Source organism: Podarcis bocagei, assembly GCF_964188305.1.
Source record: "Podarcis bocagei genome assembly, chromosome: 4".
Classification (NCBI taxonomy): domain Eukaryota; kingdom Metazoa; phylum Chordata; class Lepidosauria; order Squamata; family Lacertidae; genus Podarcis; species Podarcis bocagei.
In genome coordinates, this window is record NC_138128.1 from 46161881 (window position 1) to 46184705 (window position 22825).

At 41.6% G+C, this 22825-nt stretch overlaps 1 protein-coding gene and 1 long non-coding RNA gene across 5 annotated transcripts in view; one reads left to right on the forward strand and one right to left on the reverse strand.

Moving 5' to 3' along the window:
• Positions 1-22825, reverse strand: part of SEMA4G (semaphorin 4G) — a 107858-nt gene that overhangs the window by 29830 nt on the left and 55203 nt on the right. The gene's annotated exons all lie outside the window — the stretch shown is intronic.
• On the forward strand, positions 3805-6362 carry LOC308586049. Its single transcript, XR_014007730.1, has 2 exons — positions 3805-4073; positions 5586-6362. It is a non-coding gene; the product is annotated as an uncharacterized lncRNA (long non-coding RNA).

A 22825-nucleotide genomic window follows, 5' to 3' on the forward strand; every position in this document is an offset into this window, starting at 1 on the left:
GAGCCTTGAGCTTCCTTGGGAGTCAGTCCTAATCAATTCCATTATCCTTACATTAGGATAAGCTTGACTAGGATCATGCCATTAACCACAAAAACAAATTAAACAGAGGTTCTAGCTAGCTGCTTAATATAAATCCCTCATAAGTTTCAAGTTGTAAATCAAGCTGCCCAAAACTGCACAGCTCTCAATGTTGCCTATGCGGAAGTCATTCCTTTGGCTGGGTCAAAAATTACTGAATGGCTATTCCCTGGATCAGCATTATAAATTAATGGATAAAACTGCAAATTGGGCAGTAAATATTTTGAGTACAAGTTCACCTTGCTTAAATTGGGAGTATTCCTAACTGGCCCAAACCTATTTACAGTACTAGCTTTCTTTTTAAAAAATAATATTTTATTAAAGCTTTTTCATAATACAGTAAGATAGAAGAAACTAAGGAAAACAAAAACAGAAAAAGGAGAAAGAGAAAGAGAAAAGAAAATGCAGAGTCCTCTCTCAAAGGTAGTTCTTAATCCTTGTCTCACCCAGGAAGTGGTGGACCCTCTCGCCTCTCACCTGGGAGCTTTCCTTTCTTCTCCCAGTCTTTCACCTGAGGAAGTCTTCCCTTCCCTGCCTCTCACTAAGTATCCTTCCATCAACCATCTACCGTGTGTGTGTGTGTGTGTGTGTGTGTGTGTGTGTGTGTGTAATCTTTAGACACCAATAATACCCCAGATCAGGGGACACCGAAGGGGGGGGAGGGGGGAGAGAAGCTGCACCTTGTAAGCATAGGGACCTTTGCTCAAAAACTAAACTCTAATTTTCCTCCATGTTGATTATGGGCATCCTTACTAGATCTCAATGCCTTCAACATGAATCTTTTTTTAAAAAAACAAAAAAACCCCACTGCTGGCTTTTTGTCATCATTGATCCAGTATCTGCTGCATCTCAAGTTCCCATTAAAACTGTTTTACTGTGAGTGTGATGACATCTGAAACTGCTTTTCATTTGAAAGATTGATTATGCTTATATATCCAGTTCTTACGAACAGCTTCTACTGGTTTCCCATCCGAGGGACACTAGCAATTCTGCAGCCTCGGGTGTTCCCAGGCCACTCACTGGGCCCCTGAAGCTGCTCCCTTTTGCATAAGCATCTTTTCTCTCGTGAAGGTGGACTACGAATTCTAAGGTCAATCCTAAGAGGTCTCTCTCTAGCCTTCACAGCCAAAGCAACCCACAAAATAGCAGCACAGCTATCCCTAAGTGGCAACATAATCCTATGCCTATCTACACAGAAGTTAAGTCTGATTGAGTTCTGTGGGATTTACGGTACTTCTAGGTAAGTAGGCACAGCATTGCAGCCTAGATGTCTTAGCCAACACTATCTGGTCCCTTAGACCCCAGAAAGCATAGGCATCAAGCTGTCATGTTCTGGGATCCCAGGAGCTGGCCCCAAGTGTAGTCTAAAGCAGGCAAGAACCAAGATTCAGAGCAGCAAACAAGAACCAAAGATAGGGTTGCCATATTTCAAAAAGTGAAAATCTGGACAGAAACATTGTTGACTTATGGCAACCCTACCAAAGAGGCAACTATATAGTCCAGGTAAGGCAGAGTCTTTACACTAGAGTCAAGTGGCTTAAACTAAGGAGCTAGTTCTGAGGCTAGGGTATTAAAAGGCCTGGTGCTCTGAGACTGACCCATAGAGTCAGCTGACTGGATGTCCAGATTAGTGCTGCAGCCTTGAACTCCAGAGTCTGCCAGGCTCATTAAAGGAATTGAGCAAAGGGGAGCAGGAGGTAAGCTGGAAGCCCTGGTTTCACACACACACACACACACACACACACACCTGGACTTCAGCCTTAATGCTTGCACACCGTGACCTGTTCTGGTTTTTCGTCTCTCTCTCTGGCTACCTCATGTCCCAAATTCTTCCGTTGTGGGTATCAATCAAGAGTTTGAACAGGGCATGCAGAAGAAATACAGTCCGAAGTTATGCTCTGTGGAACAGTGAAAACTGATTATGGAAGATTCCTTCCAACTTACAAAGCCCATATTTTTCAAGGGGAATTTCAAGTATACCATGGAAATGCATGTTTTCAGGAGCCGACGTGTGTGGGCGAGTGAATGAAAGGGAAGGTGGATAAACTGAATCAGTATCTGACTGCTTGAGAATGTGAGTCCTCATTCCCTATGGGAGCACTGAAGGAAGCAGAAAACCATATATAAATATACCGAGGCAAACCGTAATACACCCAGAGGAATTTAACCCTAGCCTTGTCCAAGCTGCAGTGAAAAACCAATTGAATTTCCTCCAGTTGTTATTAGAGCACCACGTTTTTATAGCAAAAGCACCCTTTTCAGACAAGTGCCTAAACTCCTACTGAAAACTGATCAATATTGTGTTCCAACCCTTCATATATAGCCTGCTATTAAGTGAAAATGAGAAAGGGACACATCCACACCATACATTCACAGCACATGGCTTCCCCAAAGCATCTTGGGAATTGTAGTTTACACCTCACAGAGCTCCAGCCCCCTGCACCCTGCACTACACTTCTCAGGGAGTCTTTGGAGGAAGTCATGAGCTGTAAATGTCTGGTGTGGACACAAGTAGAAACTGTGAGCAAATAGTGTTATATACTTTGCCTCATAACATGTAAGAAAATGCTTCCATACATTCATACAGCCATATCCAGTCATGTCTTCTTCCACACAATCACACTGAGCTAAAGGAGGTAAGACTTGCTTTCCAAACCACAGTCCCTTGAGGGAAGTCAGGGACAAACCAACAATCTTGATTGGGACACAAATGCCTGAGGCAGATAGCTGCCTTGATAGTAAGTGCTATTTATATCCCTTACCTAGAACTGCTCAGGCTGAGTCACCAGAAGGCCAGTTCTGAGCAGGGATGGCAGGCTGGGAGACAGTTTGAGGTCAGGCAGCGAGTCCTGAGCCCTCCCGCTTTCACAACCATCATTTCCCCTCCCCACTCCTGGTCATTTAAATGCCTGTGGCAGAAGAAGGTGAAAGGCACTTCTGGTTTATCAGTGTTTTCTCTCCCTTGCAAAATACCAGTGTTTGCTCCTGATTACTAACTAGGCTGCTGTAAAAAGAAATCACAGCTGTTTGGAGGTTAGAAGGTACTATGTCAAAATAAGAATAATACCACTCAAAATTCAGCTCAGTTGGAGAGGTGCAGCTGGAAAATTGTGTTTATTGTTGTTTATGATACGAGTGTAGTAAAAATCTGCGAGGGATCACAGGAGCGTGACAATGACAATGCTGTTAGAATGCAAGATCTGCAAGAAGAAAGTGACAGAAATTGAGCATTTTTTTTTAAAAAAAGAAACCCAATTAACATGCAATAACAAGGAGCCAAAGAATCTTATTTGCTGGTTCACATCTGCATAGACATAATTTAATTCTTTTCTGTCACTTGATGACTTGCAACCAAATATGTGAACTGATCCCCTTTGAAAACTTCCATATTTAAGTACTATCTGGGGTGGCTCATTCACATATCTTCATCATCAAATGACACATGTACACATGTGAACTGGCCTTTGATTTTGGTTGGTTTATTACACAAACTTTACTTTTTGTGTGATCTGATTCATAACCTGGGAGGGAAGGAAGCTCAGCAGGAGAAAACAATGTCTTCCAAAAAGTCATCTTGATGCAAAGCATGGGCTTGTGAGCTCCACTTCTTAGCATCATTCTTCTATTTGCCAATATGTTAACAAAGGGTATGTCCCACCCCGCTCCAATACATTTTGTTGAACTATTTCAGCATTGGTAGAAAGAATTCTTAGCATATGCTGGAAACTGAAAGCAACAGGAGGAGAGGATGAGTATTTGAGCAAAAAATAGCAAATTGTAACAGATACCACTGATATATTTGCATTTTCATTCTATACACTATATTCTAGTTTCTTCCTGTTAGTCAGCAAACTTTGTCAATCTGTGTCTGCAACTGTTATCTGGAACCTCTAACTTGAACCCACCCCACCCTTTGGCTTTGGAAGCCTTATCAGAAGCTGCTGCTGGAGAGGGACTGTGAGCAACATTATGAGAGGAGTGCTTCTAGGACTAAGGTGAACCTGTGAAACTCCCTTCTTACTTTTTCTATTGGATGCAGCATGTTGTTTAAGCAATCTTGTTATATTGATAGTATTGAAATGTGGTGTTTTGTATGTTTTTGTTTTGCCATGTTATTCCATCCCATTCCAGGGGTGGAGCTCACTGACCCTCCAGATGTTGTTAGATCTCAACTCCCAACAGCCCCGATCATCATGGCCAATAAGCAGGAATGATGGGAGCTGTAGTCCAGCAACACCCCCGTAGTCCAGTTTGCCACCCCCAGTGTGGACTGAAATGCAACAGTGCTCCCATTAATTCAAACTGTGTGATGTTTCAGCCATGTAATCCTAAAGCAGTTCAGGGCCATGTAACTGCAGCTGACCCCTCTTATCTGATGAGTCAGGTGTTTACCACAAAAGGAATTCACAATAGATCAGATTCCACCAGTGTCTTAGTAGTGTTGGTGTGACTCTGGCTTATGTACAGATTTGTACAATTGTACACGCCCATACTTTTCTCTGTGTATAACTGTACCACCTGAAATTTAGCTTTTCACAAATAAAAAGGGGATATTGGAAAAGGAAAACATGACCATAGTTCACAGCAGCTTTGAACACCTATTGTTATCAGCATGGGAAGTGTTCAGGGGCAAGATTGATTGATTGATTGATTGATTGATTGATTGATTGATTGATTGATTTGAATTCTATATTGCCATTCATCTGATAATAGGGCAGTTTACATAAAAACACAAAAATATACAGTGGTGCCCCGCAAGACGAATGCCTCGCAAGACGAAAAACCCGCTAGACGAAAGGGTTTTCCGTTTTTGTGTTGCTTCGCTAGACGAATTTCCCTATGGGCTTGCTTCGCAAGACGAAAAAGTCTTGCGAGTCTTGCCATTTTTTCCGCTTTCCCCCCTTTTTCTAAGCCGCTAAGCCGCTAATAGCCTTTTAGCCGCTAAGCCGCTAAGCCTTTAATAGCCGCTAAACCGCTAATAGCGCTAATCCGCTAAGCCGCTAATAGGGTTGCTTCGCAAGACGAAAAAACTGCTAGACGAAGAGACTCGCGGAACGGATTATTTTCGTCTTGCGAGGCACCACTGTATAGCATAATAAAAAATACACCCCTTCCATTTAAAAGACCATACATATACAAGTTCAATATATGCGTGAATGTGCACAACCAAATCCAGAAATGACCCGAAAATTCACAAAAAGGGGCAGGGTGTTTGCAGGCTTTCTCAATGGTGTTTCAAATATACACGATTCACTGACACACACAATGCCTCAGAAGGTAGCCCGCACGTGTAATTTATTTAAACCATATAGATCAGGATTGTAGAACCTATGGTCCTGTAGATGTTGTTGAGCTATATCTTCCATCATCCATGATCACAGATTATGCTGGCTGCGGCTGATGGGAGTTGGAATCCAATAACATCTGGAGGACCACAGATCCTGAGTGATATGTACCCTTTGTGCTACATCATAGACCATACACTGACACAATTTCCCTTATTACAGGTAATACTCAGTAGATGAAGGAATGAATGTGTGTGCAACGTGGACCTGGCCAGCTTGACATGAATCGTATACACAGCAAGCAATGACCTCAACTATACAGCAAGTGCAGGCATAACCCAAACTGCCATAGAAAGTATATTTATAAATACTTCCATCACTTCTTGGAAAAAGATGATTTTGCAGAAAGAAAAATGGAGCTTGAGATGTATGGACATGTCTCTAGTTTGTCCCATCAACAGAATGGGCAATTTTCCCAAAAGGTACAGTGGTACCTAGGGTTACAGATGCTTCAGGTTACATACACTTCAGGTTACAGACTCCGCTAACCCAGAAATAGAACCTCGGGTTAAGAACTTTGCTTCAGGATGAGAGCAGAAATCGTGTTCTGGCAGCGCAGCAGCAGCGGGAGGCCCATTAGCTAAAGTGGTACCTCAGGTTAAGAACAGTTTCATGTTCAGAACGGACCTCTGGAATGAATTAAGTTCTTAACCCGAGGTACCACTGTAGATGATTGGGAGGGCGGGGGAGAGAGAGAGATTCGGAACACTCTGAGCTCATCCTGGAACTTTATGCAAACAATCATTTTATTCAAATGGTATACAACTTATGAAAAACCAGCTCTGTTGATGTGCATGAACAATGGAAGTGACATTGTACATGAATGAGGCACGAGACAGGGAAGGCAGACCAATCACTTCAAATTGTAAGGTGTTTGCAGAGTTATAAGCCTTAATGACTAAACCTGCCTACGTAGAGCAAATAAATTCCCTGAGCAAAGCTTAAATGTTGGAGTCACCTTCTTGGTGTTGCGGCAGCCCTACCTTGAGGGGGATCAGATCGGTGACAGATGGCAGGTACCTGCCTTTGAAGTGTCACTGCTGTGCCAAAATGCAGAACTGCAGGGTGAGCCACAGCCTCCCTACCTCTGAGAGAGAGTTAGCTCCAGCTTTGAGGGAGAATGTGATAGCCTCCCCGCCCCCACCTGTGCTGCCACGAGGAAAGGTGACACTCAAATCGCTTTGCAAGTGGGAAGCGTTCTGCTGGATGCCCTTTCCAGCCTGTTTCTCAGTCATTTCACACAGTTCTCCTTTCCAAGGTTGCCTGAACTGATCAAATCTGTAGCCGGTCCGGATCATCAGTTCCAGGCCTCTGCAAGACACTCAGGTTGTTAATATTCTTTGAAGGACTTTGTATGTACATAAAGGAGCCCCTCGCAAGAATAGCAGGGTTTTCTAGGAAAATAATCTCCCACTTCTAGGGAGAACAGAAAACCGCACAGACTGCATGGGGTCAGTGCTGATTAGAGTTCACACCTGAAGGTCAGGATCGGCCCCACAATGAGCATTTGACAGGCAACATTTGTATGGCATCAGAAAATCTGTACCGAATATACATGCCTGGAAGCATAATGAATAACACTATGCATGTACACAGAGAGAATTGCATTTGCTTTGATAACCTTGATTAATTTGTGGGATTTTGCATATTAGTATCTTTCCTACAGAGAACCAGGAACAGCCACACTGTTGCTGCAACTGTAATATTTATTTATTTATGAATGAATAAAGATTTAAATTGCTAATATGAAATTATTTATAAACAGCAGAAGAGCTATGTGTCTTACTAAAATGTCACTACAGAAGCAGTCTTAAAATATCCAGCTTTATTTTGAGAGAAAAAGAATGATGAAAGGCAAATGGTCACATGAAAAGTGGTGGTTTTCCTGTCTCCTGAAGCATCTCCCCAAAAGCTGAACAAGATGGGATTTTTTTATGTACCCAGTTTTAGGAAAAACTGATCCAATAGCTTTGCCCTGATTCTGAAAGGGCTTTTTTTTTTTACAAAGGGTCCAGGCTCAGACATAAATGACATTACATAACAAAGGACATTGGTGGAGACTTCATGGTGCATCCCAAGTTCAGTTAATTTGGTGTCGTGCCAAAGGTTGAAACATAGGAGACATAGGGATATCTCTGCCAATACAGATATTTATGGCAAGGTGCTCTCATCCTTGCTGAAATGGGACTTCTTGGGGAATGCAAAAAGGCATTAGATGTATTAGCTATTGGACTGGATTTTGGAATTAATTGGGTCACAGTGGAACCACCTCCTTGTGACTGGATGTACCTCCAGTTTATACCAGCGCAGCCTCACACAATAGGGGATTCCTGTGATGATCACATGGTATTCTCTCATTACTAGAACAAAGCAAAACCATACACACAATTCTGGACATGTGCAGAGCTCTAGCTGAACCAACCTCCTCTGTAAGAAAGGACAGGCAGAAGCAGCAAAGTATGAGAAGTGGCTGGTTGAATCTGAAATTCAGCTGAACAGTCCACTTATCCTAATCAATGTTTATTCCACACTGCACAAGCTAACCTATTCATCAGCATGAGGATAGGGAAGGGTGAAACTAATCCAAATGTCAAGCGGATGAGATCTCCTTAAACAGACAAATGCTGGTAAAATTTATGAGCAGAGAGCTCTGTTCTCAGTACTGGCATCAAAACACAAAGGGGAGTCTTGCCTACCATAGAATCTCTCTTTCCCATGCCCTGAATGCAAGCTTACTTTATTCTGCTGTCCAAGATGGAATGGAAGTGGCATGGAATAAGCCAGACCGGTAGTGGGAGTAGCTCTCTAAACAAATGGCTCTCATCCACCTCCTTGGTTCTGGGTGAGATATTGGGGGCAGGGGAAGATGGCTGCTAGCAGCTGTAGACTGAAAGAATGCAACAGTGTGTGACAAAACAACACCAAAGTAAAAATAAATGTGTGTAGGCAAGAGACGTTGAGAAGGGAAACTGAATTTTGTGGATTTACAAACGAAAGTATGGCAGGTAAGCACAACATCTCCACTACTCAAAAAAAGGCTACCCCCCTGCCCCCAGCCTCTGCATTGTGCTATTCAAATGATGTCACTCTTGCCAATTTGAGAACTGCTTCAAGTCAAATAGGGCTGAGGCCTCTTCTGCATGCATACAGATACAGAAGCATGCTTAAGGGTTTGATAGGTTGGCCACCACCAAGGGCACAGGCCCAGAGGGATGCAAAAATCACACCTCTCCACTCTGGCTCGGAGCAGTTAGGAGACCTCCACCTGCTTGTGTACTCCCCGGGCCGCTCCTCTGCTGTTCTGGGCACCCAGGTAAGGAGCACAGGCTCTTCCGGGCACCTTGGCAGAGGAATCTGGTCACAGGCGTGGGTTCTGCAGGGGCCCCTCCACAGTTGACTGGTGGTGCTATTAGAAGTGTGAGTGAGGCACCCAGCAGGGCTCAGAGGGAAGAAAGAGAGAGCGAGCGGGCATGAGTTGCAGGAGGAGGAAAAAAGAAAGAAACCAGAAGCCAGAAGGGAAAGCAGTGAGCCAAGGGAGCCAGGCAAGCAGATGGACGGACGGATCAATGGAGAAGGAGGAGGAGAGGTGGAGCAGAGCACACCTAATCCTGAAGGCTACAGAGGAAGTCATTGGCAGAGCACGAAAGGCAACAAGAATAAAGTTTTTTGAGTTTCTGGTACATGGTCTCTCCTGGCTTCAGAGGTGCCGATACATTTTCTTGCCAAGGGGCAAAATGGAGAGGGGGGAGCCTAGGTACGCCTCTGTACAGATAACAAGTAACATGCAACAGATAATGTGTAAATATCAGGAAACCAAGTGCTACCTGTCCTCATATGTGCATAAGGACCACGAGAAACATTTATTTGCTATTAAAAAGACGTCTTGGTGCATAAAGCATTCAGCCTGCAGCAGAAGTGAAATCCCAGTTTATCTGTCCATTTGAAAATAACCTTGAGCAGGCCCAACTTGGTTTTCTCAAGTGTAAACAGGAAAAACAAACTACTACTACTTCATAAGGCAACTTCGAACATGTGTGGAATAAATATGAAAGGTTATTTGTTTCAGATTCAGTGCTAGGGTGGAACCTTAACATATTAACTCTGAGAAGCCAAAATTCTGGTGTGAGAGTAAGCTCCAAACATATTTAACTTCCACATAAAGTATTCAGCACCATAGTGTAACTATTTGATCAATGAAGATTTTTTGGTATTATCTGTCTGATCCAAGAAATCAGATGCTCTGGAAACACAGGGATGGATGGAAAGACACACACACACACACACAGAGAGAGAGAGAGAGAGAGAGAGAGAGAGAGAGAGAGAGAGAGAGAGAGAGAGCGCAAGAGCACCTTCTCTCTGAGGCTCAGTTAAAACTTGCAAAAGAGCAAAATGCTCTGCCCTCTGCCTGCAGCAAAGGAGGAAAATGGCTGCAGGGCAAGTTAAAAGCTCCTGCCATACTGGGAAGCAAGAACAAAGTGAATCAGAAATTACTGAGGATGATGCAGTGCTGTTGGAAAAGGAAGCTTTTAAGAGAACAACCCCAGGACTTGAAAGGAGGTTAAGAGATCTGCTTTCTCCAGTATAGTAGAACAGAGACTTGGTCCTTGATTTAACTGTTTGAACAAAATCTATCACTTATGGAAGTGAGATGCTGAAGCTAAAACCAGGTTTGATGCAATATTAAGCAACCACAAAATGGCTTGGAGAATGAATCCTATAGGTACATTAATTAATGCAAAATATTTGTTAGATTTGTGCACATGCACAAGTTGCTGGTAAATAATCCTATGTACAGTATTAGAACTATCCACATATCCAACCTCAGCTCATGAGATAACCTAGATGCATGCTGTGTCACTTGGGCAGAATAATTTTTTTACATGCCTGCACACATGGGATGAGTTTCTGAAGCTTATTGGTAAAGCCGAAATGTGACAGTGGAACTGGCTCAAAGAAAACAGCTTGAAGGCTTTCTTGAAATTTAAATAAGCCCATCAATACCCTTCTGAAATAGAAACTGTACTTTTTAAATGCATAGCCAGAGTTATGAGTGGGATCCTGTTACATGTAAGTCACATTGGGTGTAGAGCCCTGCAGACAGCAGGAATGAACCCCAACTAGCTGAACCCCCCTCTTCCCACTCAATGGATTAACTCTGAGAGATGAGTGGTCCTGCCTACCTGTCAGTCATCAGATCAGCAAGAGTGACCCTGCCCACCTGCAAACATTGGCCCATGAAGTCCAAGGGAAATAAAGTTCTGGTCCTCCAAGCCAAAAGGAGTCCCTACCCCTCATTTACCACAAACATTTTAGCACTGGCACCTATCAGTGTGGTGTAGTGGTTAAGAGTGGTAGTCATGTAATCTGGGTAACCGGGTTCGCGTCTCCGCTCCTCCACATGCAGCTGCTGGGTGACCTTGGGCCAGTCACACTTCTCTGAAGTCTCTCAGCCCCACTCACCTCACAGAGTGTTTGTTGTGGGGGAGGAAGGGAAAGGAGACTGTTAGCCGCTTTGAGACTCCTGAAGGGGAGTGAAAGGCGGGATATCAAATCCAAACTCTTCTTCTTCTTCTTCTATCAAATTTGTTCTGTCTAGATCAGAAATGGGGAACCTTTCTCAGTCCAAAGGCTGCACTAACTCATGAGCAGCAATTCAGGGGCAACCTGCCAGTGATGGGTGGAGCCCAAAAACAAAAGGGGTGGAGCACCGGATCAGACTTTTACCCATGTACAACAAGCACCTTCCATGCTACACTTCCTCTGCCCTCCATCCAGGTAAGTGAGAGAGATTCCATATGGGAACCAATGACTAACAGGTGCAGCTTGAATGGTAAATATGACCGAGCTGTGCCAGCGGAATAGGATTCTATTATCAATACTTATCATTGTCCATTTCTGATCCACTGCAGAGTTGCCATACGTCTGGAATTTCCAGGACATACCTGGAATACTGCAGCCAGAAGCAGTGTCTGGGTGGAAATCGGTGAAATGTCCAGGAAATTCCCAATGTACAGCAACCAATGTTAACAGTGTCCAAAAATTCAAAAACTCTTTTGGCAAAACTACTTTGCACAGTTTTTTTTTAAAGCACTGTTTCCATTAAATTAGAGATGGGGAACCTGTGGCCCTCCCATCAGTCCCAGGCAACATGGCCAATGGCCAAGGATAATGGGACTTGTAGTCCAGCAACATCCAGAGGACCACCCTCTACTAAATACTTTCCACTGTGGAGCCATGTCCAACACTGCATGTTTTTGAGCCAAAATCTTTCTAGTACTTCCTCATTTTTGTGTGATTAGAGGGAAGAGTGATTACCCACAGCAATCTCCAGTCAAACTGGTTTCATGGCCTCTCGGCTTCTACAATCACAACAGTAGAGATTGAAAGAAAAATCTGCCTTCTCTGCCAAGAGCTTTCTCTGTTGGCAACCTTCAGCTTCAAAGCACCATCCATGCACCAAATGGGAATCTCACAATGTGTTTTACACATCTTAATGTGAGGCAGTATTCTGACGTGACAGCAATTCTATACACTATGTTCCAGCAGTTCACCTTGGACCAGTTTTTCAATTTATCCTTCTCAACCTTTGCCTCTCTCCTCGGGAAATAAGATCAGCCTTATATTTGGGCAAGGTCAAAAGTGTAGAACATGTGACCAATATAAATTCTCCTGTGCTACACAGTAGAAGAGAACAGTGTTTGGATATTATTCTTGCCCCTTTTAACTGGGAAGTGTCTTTAGCCACACTGGGTTCTAGCCTCCGTAGACCAGAGAATACCCTTCTGCTCTGGGTTGGTGGGTACAGTTGTTTTGTTTTGCTGTTTTGCACAGCTCCATTGCCTTCAGCTCCACTCTCTGTCTCCTTTGGGTTGTGCTGCCTTCCTCCAACCCTTGCCAATTCCAGGAAATATGTGCTACTGAGCCCTCAGGGTGTCAGCTTCTACAGCATTTCAGACAACTGTGTGAATCTGTACAAGTTAAAATGCTCAGTGAAGCAAGTGGAAGTCTGCATCTGTAAGAACATGCACTTTGGAGTCCTGTGTGCTTACCTCCATTTGCCTAGTACGTATGTCCCATTGATTTCTACAAACCTTAGAGGCTAGTTTATGCTCTAATAATACAATTACAGTCAGCACCCCTTGTATTACACAAAATAGGAAACTAGTATGTGGATGACAGACTAGATTCCAGAGCCTTATAAGCCTAGTGTCTACTTTGAAGCAGCTCTGAATGTTTTTTGCTTGCACAGCCTCCTGATGCTTCCATTTCAAGGGAAACGGTTTGGTGTCCAACGAAGGCTGCTTTGAAAAACAGCATAAAAGGATAAATGATTGTGCAATGGAGTAAGTCCCAGCCAGGACGACCGTTTTTGTTTGTTTTGCAGAGGAAAAAGACGGGGTGCTTTCAAAAGGGAGAAAGTGGCTCTATTTTCTTGAAAAAACAATGACAGAGGATGCTTAGGTCTCAAAGAGAGACAATTCCCTTCCTTTTATGGAAATGAGATCAACATTTAGGAGCCAGAAACAACTGCTTCACACTGCTGGACAGTTCTCCCCAATTTGGATTTTATGCACTACGTTCACTTGGCTTTGGTTTTTATTTGAAGTGCTAAAATAAAATTAGAGCAAAAAAATCTACATGTCATTGCAAACCTGCCAGAATGTTTTAGTCCACTTCTTATATGTTGTACACAACACCTGCTCTTCTAGATTAAAACCTGTCTATAAATATGGGCATGTTCACACATGAGCACCTCCAGGGGCAAGTGCCAAATACATCATCCCATAGTGGAGTGCATCCATAGCATCTGGGGATTCAAGGCCTTAGGTCAGCCTACATACATGGACACCAGAGAGACAATGGAACAACACAACCAGAAGCTCCATCAAGGTATGTCAGAATAAATACACGCACAGAAAGCAGCCTGTCAGCCTCTCTTCCTGCTTCTATTTCCCACAGAGATCAAACAACAAAAGATTATGGCAGAATTCACCCTCTGTACTTCTGAGCCAGCTACTTAGCTTCCATTCACTGTTTATGTTTATAGGAACATCCCTTTGACAAATGGAAGAGGGATGCATTGAAAAGCATGGCCTGTGGAGAGATTTTCCTGTTGCCGCTTCTTTAGAAACAGCATGAAAAAATGTACTCCCTGAAGGAGCACTAATGGTTTAGAACTCACCCACCATAACAAGACTCCATCAGCCTTGCTGGCTGTGTTATTTTTATTTATTTATTTCATGAAATTTACACACCGCTTGATTATTTAAAAACCACAAATCAGTTTACAAAAACAAAACAAAAAACCAGGAGAGGAACTTTCGTGGGCTTGTTTACAATGCTATCATAACTGTTTCCAAAAAGATCACAAAGAAACCAAAAGAAATCAAGGTCTGCCCTGAATCTCACTTCTCACAATGCAGCTGTCTGTCCTGAAGGCTCCAGTCTTGGCCAGGAGTTTTATCAGAGTAGTTTTCCCAAGCACCAAGGCTTTAACAATAAGCAATAGCTAAATGCTCTGTACAATGACAGCTGTTTCTCACTTTATCCTCAGCAAGGATGCCGCATTCATCCATCACTCCTGTCGAAAAATGAAACGTTATTTACTAGGTCTCGAGGATGCTTCCATAGCTATGCCTAGTAATCATGCTGGGGAGGTTTAAAGCAGCATGGTATTTTATAATATAGGGTTACATACTTCATGCACTATTCAAGTCACTGAGAGGGAACAAGATTGTATTAACAGCTGCCTCTCCTTACCAGACCACTCAGTAGTACCAACGTGGATTAGCTCTCTTAGAGACCCCTTAAGTAATTTATTCTTATGACCACAAATTCCTCCTCAAATTTCAGCCACACTAAGATAATGTGGTGGGCAGTTTTCTCAGATTTTATTAAGATAAGGCAACCGATTATGGACTGAACTGATATATCATCCCATAAAATATGCATGATTTCACAGTTTTGAGATGAACATACCCCCAGCTGTTGAATCTTTGTTCCAACACAGGGGTAGACAACATGGTGCCCTCCAAATGTTGTAATTTACAGCTCCTATGATCCCTGCCCATTGGGCATGCTGGCCAGAGGTTAATGGGAGTTGTAGACCACAACATCTGGAGAGCACTATGGAAACTACCTTGTTCTGATGCATATCCCAGCTTTCAGTGCCAATTGGCACTCCCGGGGGAGCTTGTAAAAGCATTAAATGATACTGTACACAAACATCTAAAACATCAATAATAGTACAACACAGAACTTCATTCACACAGCTTCTTATAAGGCTCAGACAATTCCTTCCATCGCTGGTGTTACAATTCATGGCTCACTTGAGCAGCAAAAACCCCATTGCTCTCAATAATAAAAGAATCAGTCTGCCCAAGACTGGGTGGGAGGCAGTTTCTAGAATCCAGAGCAACAGAATTCAATCTCATACCACAATGCAGGATTGTTTACCACTGAAATCCCACCTGCCAGGGAATAGAGCCCTTGCTGCCTAGCCAAATTCACAGATCATTTTCAAAAGCTGATGTTAAAGCAAGTTGATTTTTCCAATATATTTGCACATCTTTTGAATGGTTCAACATATGGTCGGAGTCATGTGCTGTTTTTCATCTTTTAATTTTTGTCTGATCCTATCATTGTTATCACTTTTTTATATAAATTATAACATGGAGGAATAATAATAATAAACTTTACCAAAAAATCCAGATGCTCAGATTATACATAAAGTAGCATATCTGAATTCAGCCTATTTAAAAAAGACTTTTCCAAACTTAAGACGATGCACTGCAGTGATTTGGCCTTAGGGACTCAGTTATGGAGACTAGGTGGAAGTTCACCTCTGCCAATCTCACAGAAGTGCTGATCTTCTGCTTTTTTCTTTTCTTTTTGAGAAACAAAAACTGTGGGGAAAGGGCAGAATACTGTATAAATGTAATAAAAACTGTCACTATTTGGATTACGTTGAGTCATTAACTAGAGCGATTCAACACGTGTAATCCACTGCAAATCTCTCCTTACGAATTAGAATTATTATTTTGAGTAATCAGAGCTGTTTTCTCCTTTGCACCACCATGGTCCTAATCCCTCTTCTGCTGCTGCAGTTTGATTCTGTAGAAACTTAATTTGCAGGTTCTGGGAGATTGAAAAGCAAAACTACCACATTTAAGCTCTGTAATGGGAGGATGTCCTTCAAAGAAAAACATCTCTCACTCTCTCTTGCTCTCGCTCGCAAGAGTTTCAAAGTAGCAGGGTGGGGGGAAGGGGTGATAAACTCTGGGTTAAAAAACCATAAAACAGGTTGTTTTAGAAGCTTTTATAAGCTCCATCAGAAACATAAGCTTCAGGCAAGAGCTGCCTGCCACAAGAATTTCTCAAGAGCCCTCCTTCTCTTTACAAGAATGACTGCAAACACTCCAACATGTTCCTACAATTACCTTTTCAAACTGTTCCTATGGCATGGTTGCGTACATCACCCAAGGACAAGTAATGTTTACAAGCACCTTCCTTCTTACAGCAAATATCCGGAAGACTTGCCCCTCTGCACACGCCTCCAGTGAATACCTTGTATGCTAAAGACAGTTTGATATATGGCCATCATTTTTCTTGATATTGTATTTAATGCTTGTTTTGAATAGAAAATGGATGTGTACAGATCTGGATGAGCCAAGCAGTGAGTCCTCTGGTAAAATACATTTTGTCTTCCAATGCTTTCCTCCCAGTCACATACCAACAGACATGCACTATTCAGAGGTGTTACCCCACACATTGCATGCCCAATACCACTGTGAAACAATAACAAGAGGCTTTCTGCTGTGGCGACACGCTGTAGCAGATCCGATTGTAATTGCTGCCTGCATTATGAGTTTAACTGAAAGGCCTAAGGAGTTCAATTCAAACAATATTAATTTTCAATCACTCCTTTTAGCTCTCAGGGGAGTCTGCATCGTCTCTATTTCATGGATGGATGCAGTTCCAGCTGCTAAAATTCATCATTCAGTGACCAGCTACAGCCATTTATCCTCCTACGAGATCCGAAAGGCAAAGACCCACAAAGGAGCTGTCAAACCACATCAGACTTGGAAAGGGAACAGGCTCAACTCTCCATTGCTTCCAAAAACTCAAATGAAGAGAGCAGTCCTCTTGCCACAGTGGATGTGTAGTCAAAAATAGCAGCAGCAGCAGCAGCAGCAGCAGCAACAACAACAACAACAACAACAACAACAACAACAACAACAACAACAACAACAACAACAACAACTGGAAGCAACAAGCTTTGTCAGTATGAGAAGTAAGAAGTCAGAAATCAAAAGTACTATAGCCCTTTCAAGTAATAACTTGAAGAAAAATCAGGAAAATCAGGAAAAGTATTTTGTAATTTGTAGATATACTAATGTTCAATAAATGACTCCGCTGAAATATAACTTTTAAAAAGACAAATATAGATGTACATCCTACAACAGCATGGGGCCACTCTCCCTTACCATCAAGTCCTTAAAAGTTCATGATCTACCTCAGGAAAATTTTACCTGAATTCATCAAATGCCTCCCTGCATACTGACTATTTATTTTATTTTATTTTATTTTAATCTAAATGCTTCTGAGAACTGAGGTGACTTTAAAATGTCTGAATTCACAGTAGCAAAACATGGGTTTTGGTGGCAAAAGGAATTTCAGCAACACTGAAATTTAAGCATGATGCAATTTATAATTCTTTATAAATCCCAACAAGTACATTGTGAAGTAATTAGCACAGAAAGCTACAGCGTGTGCTCCATAAAGCAAGAATTTGAGACTGGGCCTCCACACATCTAAAGCTAACACATCATCCACTGTACCAAACTTTTACAAATCAAACTGAACCTGAAACATGCAAATATTCAAATGCAAGGCCCCACATGAAACATTTAACCCATAGAAGTGTCCACCCCTGTTGGAAGTCAGTCCTTTAGAAAAGGGCTCTTTTCTCTTTGGACTGGCCATCAGAAACTAGTTAGTTAGTTAACAGATGTAAATATCAGATAACATGGAGTAAGAAAATGGTATACAATCCAATATAAAAACACAACAAACTACTGAACAATGGTATTTGCCATGGTCAGTAATCTGTCACACTTCAGGGAATGTCCAAGTGAACAAAAAAAGTTTTGAGCACGTGTTTAAAAGTTGGCATTGTAAATGCTTGCCTTTATAAAATAAGTTTTTGCCAGGGGGCAAGGAGTAAATGCTTGTCTGATACTAATCAGGAGAAAGTTCTACCAAGCAGGTGCTACAGAGCTATACACCCTGCTCCTAACAACTATGAAGCAGACAGGAGGAGTAAGAGTCGCCACCAAGAGTATATCTCCCAATGATCAGAGTGTTCAGTGTGATAGGAATTTTATGGTTTTAGATATATAGTAATGTTCATAACTGCACATACATAGATCAGTACAGGAAGGCCAACGTGGAACCATTTTGATTCCTAAACTGACCAAATCCTTTCTCTGCAAGGTTAAAAATGGAAAAGCCTCCCCATTGTCTCTTCCTTTAATCTGTGTTTGAATAAGGTGTGAGCCTGTGACCTGGCCCAGGAAATAAGTATTTAAGCATTACAAAAGAATGGCCAGGCTCCCCAGAAAATCCAATCAAGGAACCTGCTAGACAGGAGATAAACAAGGAGAAGAGAAAAACAACATTTAAATTTCTGTGATGTAGGTGGGATGTATCTGAGGGGTGGTCTTAGGTTACACCCCTTCTGTGATGTATGCATAATGTTTCTGGGGGTGGTCCTGATCTAGAGAAGGGGAATTTCAAAAGTCTTTATAAGGCCTTGCAGGCCATTGTTCTGGGTCCTCTTCCTCTCCTGCATGTGAGGGGGGTACCCTGTTGCAACAGATCAATAAAGATCAAGCTTACTAGCTGCTTTGCTTCTCAATATTCTCTGGTTGGCCTCTGTTATTTTCTCCTACCAATAGGGAACCTATGTAAGGACTCTATATGGGCTCTTGGATACCCCATAAGGGAAAAGGGCATATTTTTATTTACAACAGATGGCGACCACGAAGGGACTTTTGGTTACCCGGATTCTGGAAACGAGGAAGGACTGGTTATCCAGCGCGCACCAGGCAGTTTGCCAGGAGGAATAGCCAGTCTTCCATCGGTCCCAGGGTCTGGCAATAACTGGAGTTTCAGCGGGGCTAACCAGAGGAAGCAAAGCTTGATCAGGCCGGCCTTAAACAACCAGTCAAGACATCGTGGGATCACCAGGAACAGCGCATGCGGAAGTGAGTATTAAGTAGGAAACACGGGTAGTGGGTTGGGGTCTCTAAACCACAGCAACCAAAATTCTTTAATTCTTCCTTTTCCCTTCAAATCTAAAATTTCTACTTTTTTCCTCATCTAAAAATTGCCTTCTTCTTTCTGTCCCCTCGATCTCAACACCAGCCCTAGCCCTTCGGAGTATGCCCAGGCAAAGGTTGTGTGTGATTTCTTCCACTTAATTCTGTATGCCAACCTATTCCTTCGGAGTTTTGCCCAGAAAGGTTGTGCAATTTCTTCTGCACTGAAAACTATAATTCCCAAAACTATAACTCCCAGGTGCAGCCGCACCTCTGCCATGGCGATCTTTGTTAGAGATGACCTGTGAGCAGAGAAAGCAAGGGCACCTGATTCCTTTCCTTCTTTGTCATTTCTGAGTCCCAATCTGGCACTGCGCTACGCAAGCGTCCAGTAGGGAACTCTCAGGTTAGATTGTAAAAGGCAGGAGGTTGCTGTGGGCTCCCTGGCTGAGTAATGACCAAAGGGGGGGGTTGAGATCGCTGACCGCACTGTTAGCTTAGTAGCCAGGAAAGGCCAACAGCTGTACCAGCCTAGTAAGTCAGGCCAGACGAACGGCGGTGTGTCACAGTACTAATTCTCGGAGTTGTCCAAATTGAGTGTACTGTGGGTTATTTATTGTGTTTCCTGAAAAGTGGGGATAAAACCCTGACTGCAGTATAAAAGTAAAAGCTAGCGCTATTAAAAAAAAATCTTAAAATGGGTGCACCTCAATCAAAAGAAATGAACCCACAGACTCCTGATGGGAAAGAAGCCCAGTTGGTGCTTACTTCCCGCCTGGACTCTGACAGTCCCCTTCAATTTGTGTTTAAGAAGCGTTTTTCCAGTGTTTAAATTGTACTTAGGTAACATCCAGCAGCTGCTTATCTTAAATGTGCCATCTAAAATAAAAATGCAAGCTTGCTTCAAAATTTTAAATCTAAGAAAGCCATGTTGGGCCTTATCAATCTTAAAAAAGACAAAAAATGAGAATGAAGTGTGCAAATGTTTGTTATTTGAGAGAGGCTCAAAAGAGTCTTCCTCCTTGTATGTACTTCATTAAGCATATGCCTATGAAAGTATGGTGTTCCTTCTAAGAAAAATATGTGAGTCCAGTTTTAACTTTGATTTGGTTAGACAGAAGAGTTATTGTAAGGCTCCTGGTATCAGTCTCTATAAGACGTCCTGGCCTCTTTTCTTAGAAAATGCCCCCCCTTGTTTCATTCTGTCTCTTTCAGGGTTTTTTCCCCTTCTCCTTCTTATTCTGTGCCAGGTAAATTTACTCCCGAGTAAGCTTCCTTTAAAGGAAACTGCAAAGGGGGGGGGCATAGATTAGGCTTACTATTCCTCTGCAAGTTCAGGAAAAATTGTTCACTCTTGTATTCCTTTTAAATCAAATCTATGGCTGTTTAAACTTTGCTTTATAAAAGATCCTCTCCCTATCTTAGGAAAAATGTTAACTTCAATCTTCTTTTAAAGATAATTTCTATAGGAATTTGCACTCTTTAGTCTAAGGAAGTAAACTCTCACTCAAACTAGCTTCAAGATCTGCTAAAAGGGTTGGGTACTTTTATTTTCTTTTTCCTTAGTACATGATAGGCGCATGGTTTGTGATAGGCGCATGGCTTGTGATCTCTTCCCCAGTTGTGTCTGTGTACATAAGTATGTGTGTGTTTCTGGTAGTACAAATCTTGCTATGAACCCTGTATTTTAGGGTTGGACTAGATGACCCCAGGTCCCTTTCAACTTTCCCAATTTGTGGCTGATGAGTTGAAATCCAGCCCAGATTGCTCTTTGTTTTTAAAGGTGAGAGGTGAATGTGTGTGTTTCTGGTAGTACAAATCTTGCTATGAACCCTGTATTTTAGGGTTGGACTAGATGACCCCAGGTCCCTTTCAACTTTCCAATTTGTAGCTGATGTGTTGAAATTCAGCCCAGATTTGCTCGTGATGTTTGAAGCAGAACTGGTGGTATCAGGCATTTAAGTGATTACAGTGTTTATCATTTTGTCTATTATTTACAAAAATCAGACTTAAAAGTCTACTCAAAGTTTAAGCACATAAAAATTCATATAGTTAAGTAGAATTAGCCTTGACCATGACTGAGAATGTTAAAAAAAATAAAATAAAAAATCCTATGAATTCTAACTCTCTGGCCATTTTTACTCATAAATAAGAGAGCGGTTGATTGTTCCGCGAATGGCCAGAGGGATATTAGCCCTTTCCTGTACATAAAGGAAGCAGTCTCAGTTTGCTTGGGCTGAAATTGCTAGCTTTGAGTTTCTCTTTTTTGTTTTAAAATCTAACCCTATTTTTAAAATCTACTCCTTACCTGGCCATTTTTACTCATAAATAAGAGAGTGGTTGATTGTTCCGCGAATGGCCAGAGGGATATTAGCCCTTTCCTGTACATAAAGGAAGCAGTCTCAGTTTGCTTGGGCTGAAATTGCTAGCTTTGGTGAATACTTAAATTGCTGAGTTTCTCTTTTTTGTTTAAAATTAAACCCTGTTTTCAAAATCTACTCCTTACCCTTCCTTTCCCTTATTCAAATGGTAATTTAGCCAAAGGATGCAACATTTTCAATAGTATAAAAGGTTTGCTGAGACATGAACTCTGCACATGCACAGAGGCTAGATCAGCTAAAGAAGAGAGAAAGAGGAAGGGGGGAACTGTAAGGGGGGAGAGGAGGTTTCTTTCAAATGTAAAACTTGGAACCCTTGAGGGAAATCATCCTTAATGTGTTTTGCTCCAGGAAGACAATAGTTAAGTACTGGACATGCCAAATTCTTTTCACAGGTAAATATCAAAGCACTCCCACTGTGAGTTCCTCTCTTGAGTAGTTTCTCCCCCCCCCCAATGGGATTTAAATTTCATAAGTTGTTTTTTTGTGTGTGTGTGTGTATGTGTATATGCCTATGCATTTTAGGAACAGCATTTCCTGACAGACCTCTCACATGAAATAATTTTCCCTTTCAACAGGTGTGTATATGCCTATGCATTTTAGGAACAGCATTTCCTGACAGACCTCTCACATGAAATAATTTTCCCTTTTAACAGAGTGTCCCTTCTTTTCTCCCACAGCACAAATGATAATGAAGGGATGCAAACAGTGATTTAAATACTCTATAAAAAGTAAATGCATTTGTTTTTCCTTTTGTCTTTCTTCACTTAAAGCCAAACAGTCACTTTCTTTCTGTTCAGCAAAACAAGTCTGAATCCCTGCTACATTAGTTGATTTCCTTCTATCTCTTTGTGGCTTTGACATTTTTTTTAGGTTACAAATAATCTGTTTTCGTTTATTAAGTTCGTTTTATCAGTTCTTCCATTAAATTAATCGAAGCACAACCAAACATTGTTTGTGGAATGGTATTTGTTTACCTTTTTGCCTGAGCATTTCTTACTAATTCTGTCATTTTGGCTAGTGCAAGGTACCTGCACAAACTTTAAATTGCCATTCATTTTTCTTGGTATTAACTCATTTCCCAGTATTAACATTACAGCTGATGATGTCACATCAAGAAACACTTTTATTTTCATTTGGGATGTTAGAATGCCAAAACAGATTACTTCAGGTTACTTCAGGTTGCTTATTAATTGTGTGTCTTAGCATTTATTTATTTTTGGTTCCTCATAGCTCATTTTGTGTGTGTGTGTTTTACTTTGGGGACATGTTCATCACATGTTGAAAGTCAGTTTCATGAAGTTCTTTTATCAGATAGCATATGGTGAATTTTAAGTTTTTTCCCATTGTTTTCCCATTTTTTCAGTCCAGTAGTAATCTGTGCGGTTTTTGATAATATCTTTGTATTATTTAATAATAATTCTTTTCTAAATCTGATGTCTTTGTGTCAAGTCTGTTTTCATCTAACTGGTATTCAAATTTTTTGCTTTCTTTTGTATTTTTTAACCTTTGTATTTTTTTTCAGTCTAGTAGTAATCTGCGTGGTTTTGATAATATATTTAATAATAGGTCTTTTCTGAATCTGATGTTTTTGTGTCAAGTTTGTTTTCATCTAACTGGTAATCTAATTTTTTGCTTTCCTTTTATTTTTTAACCTTTCTTGTATTTTTACAGTTCTCTTTCTCTACATGTGGAGTAATTT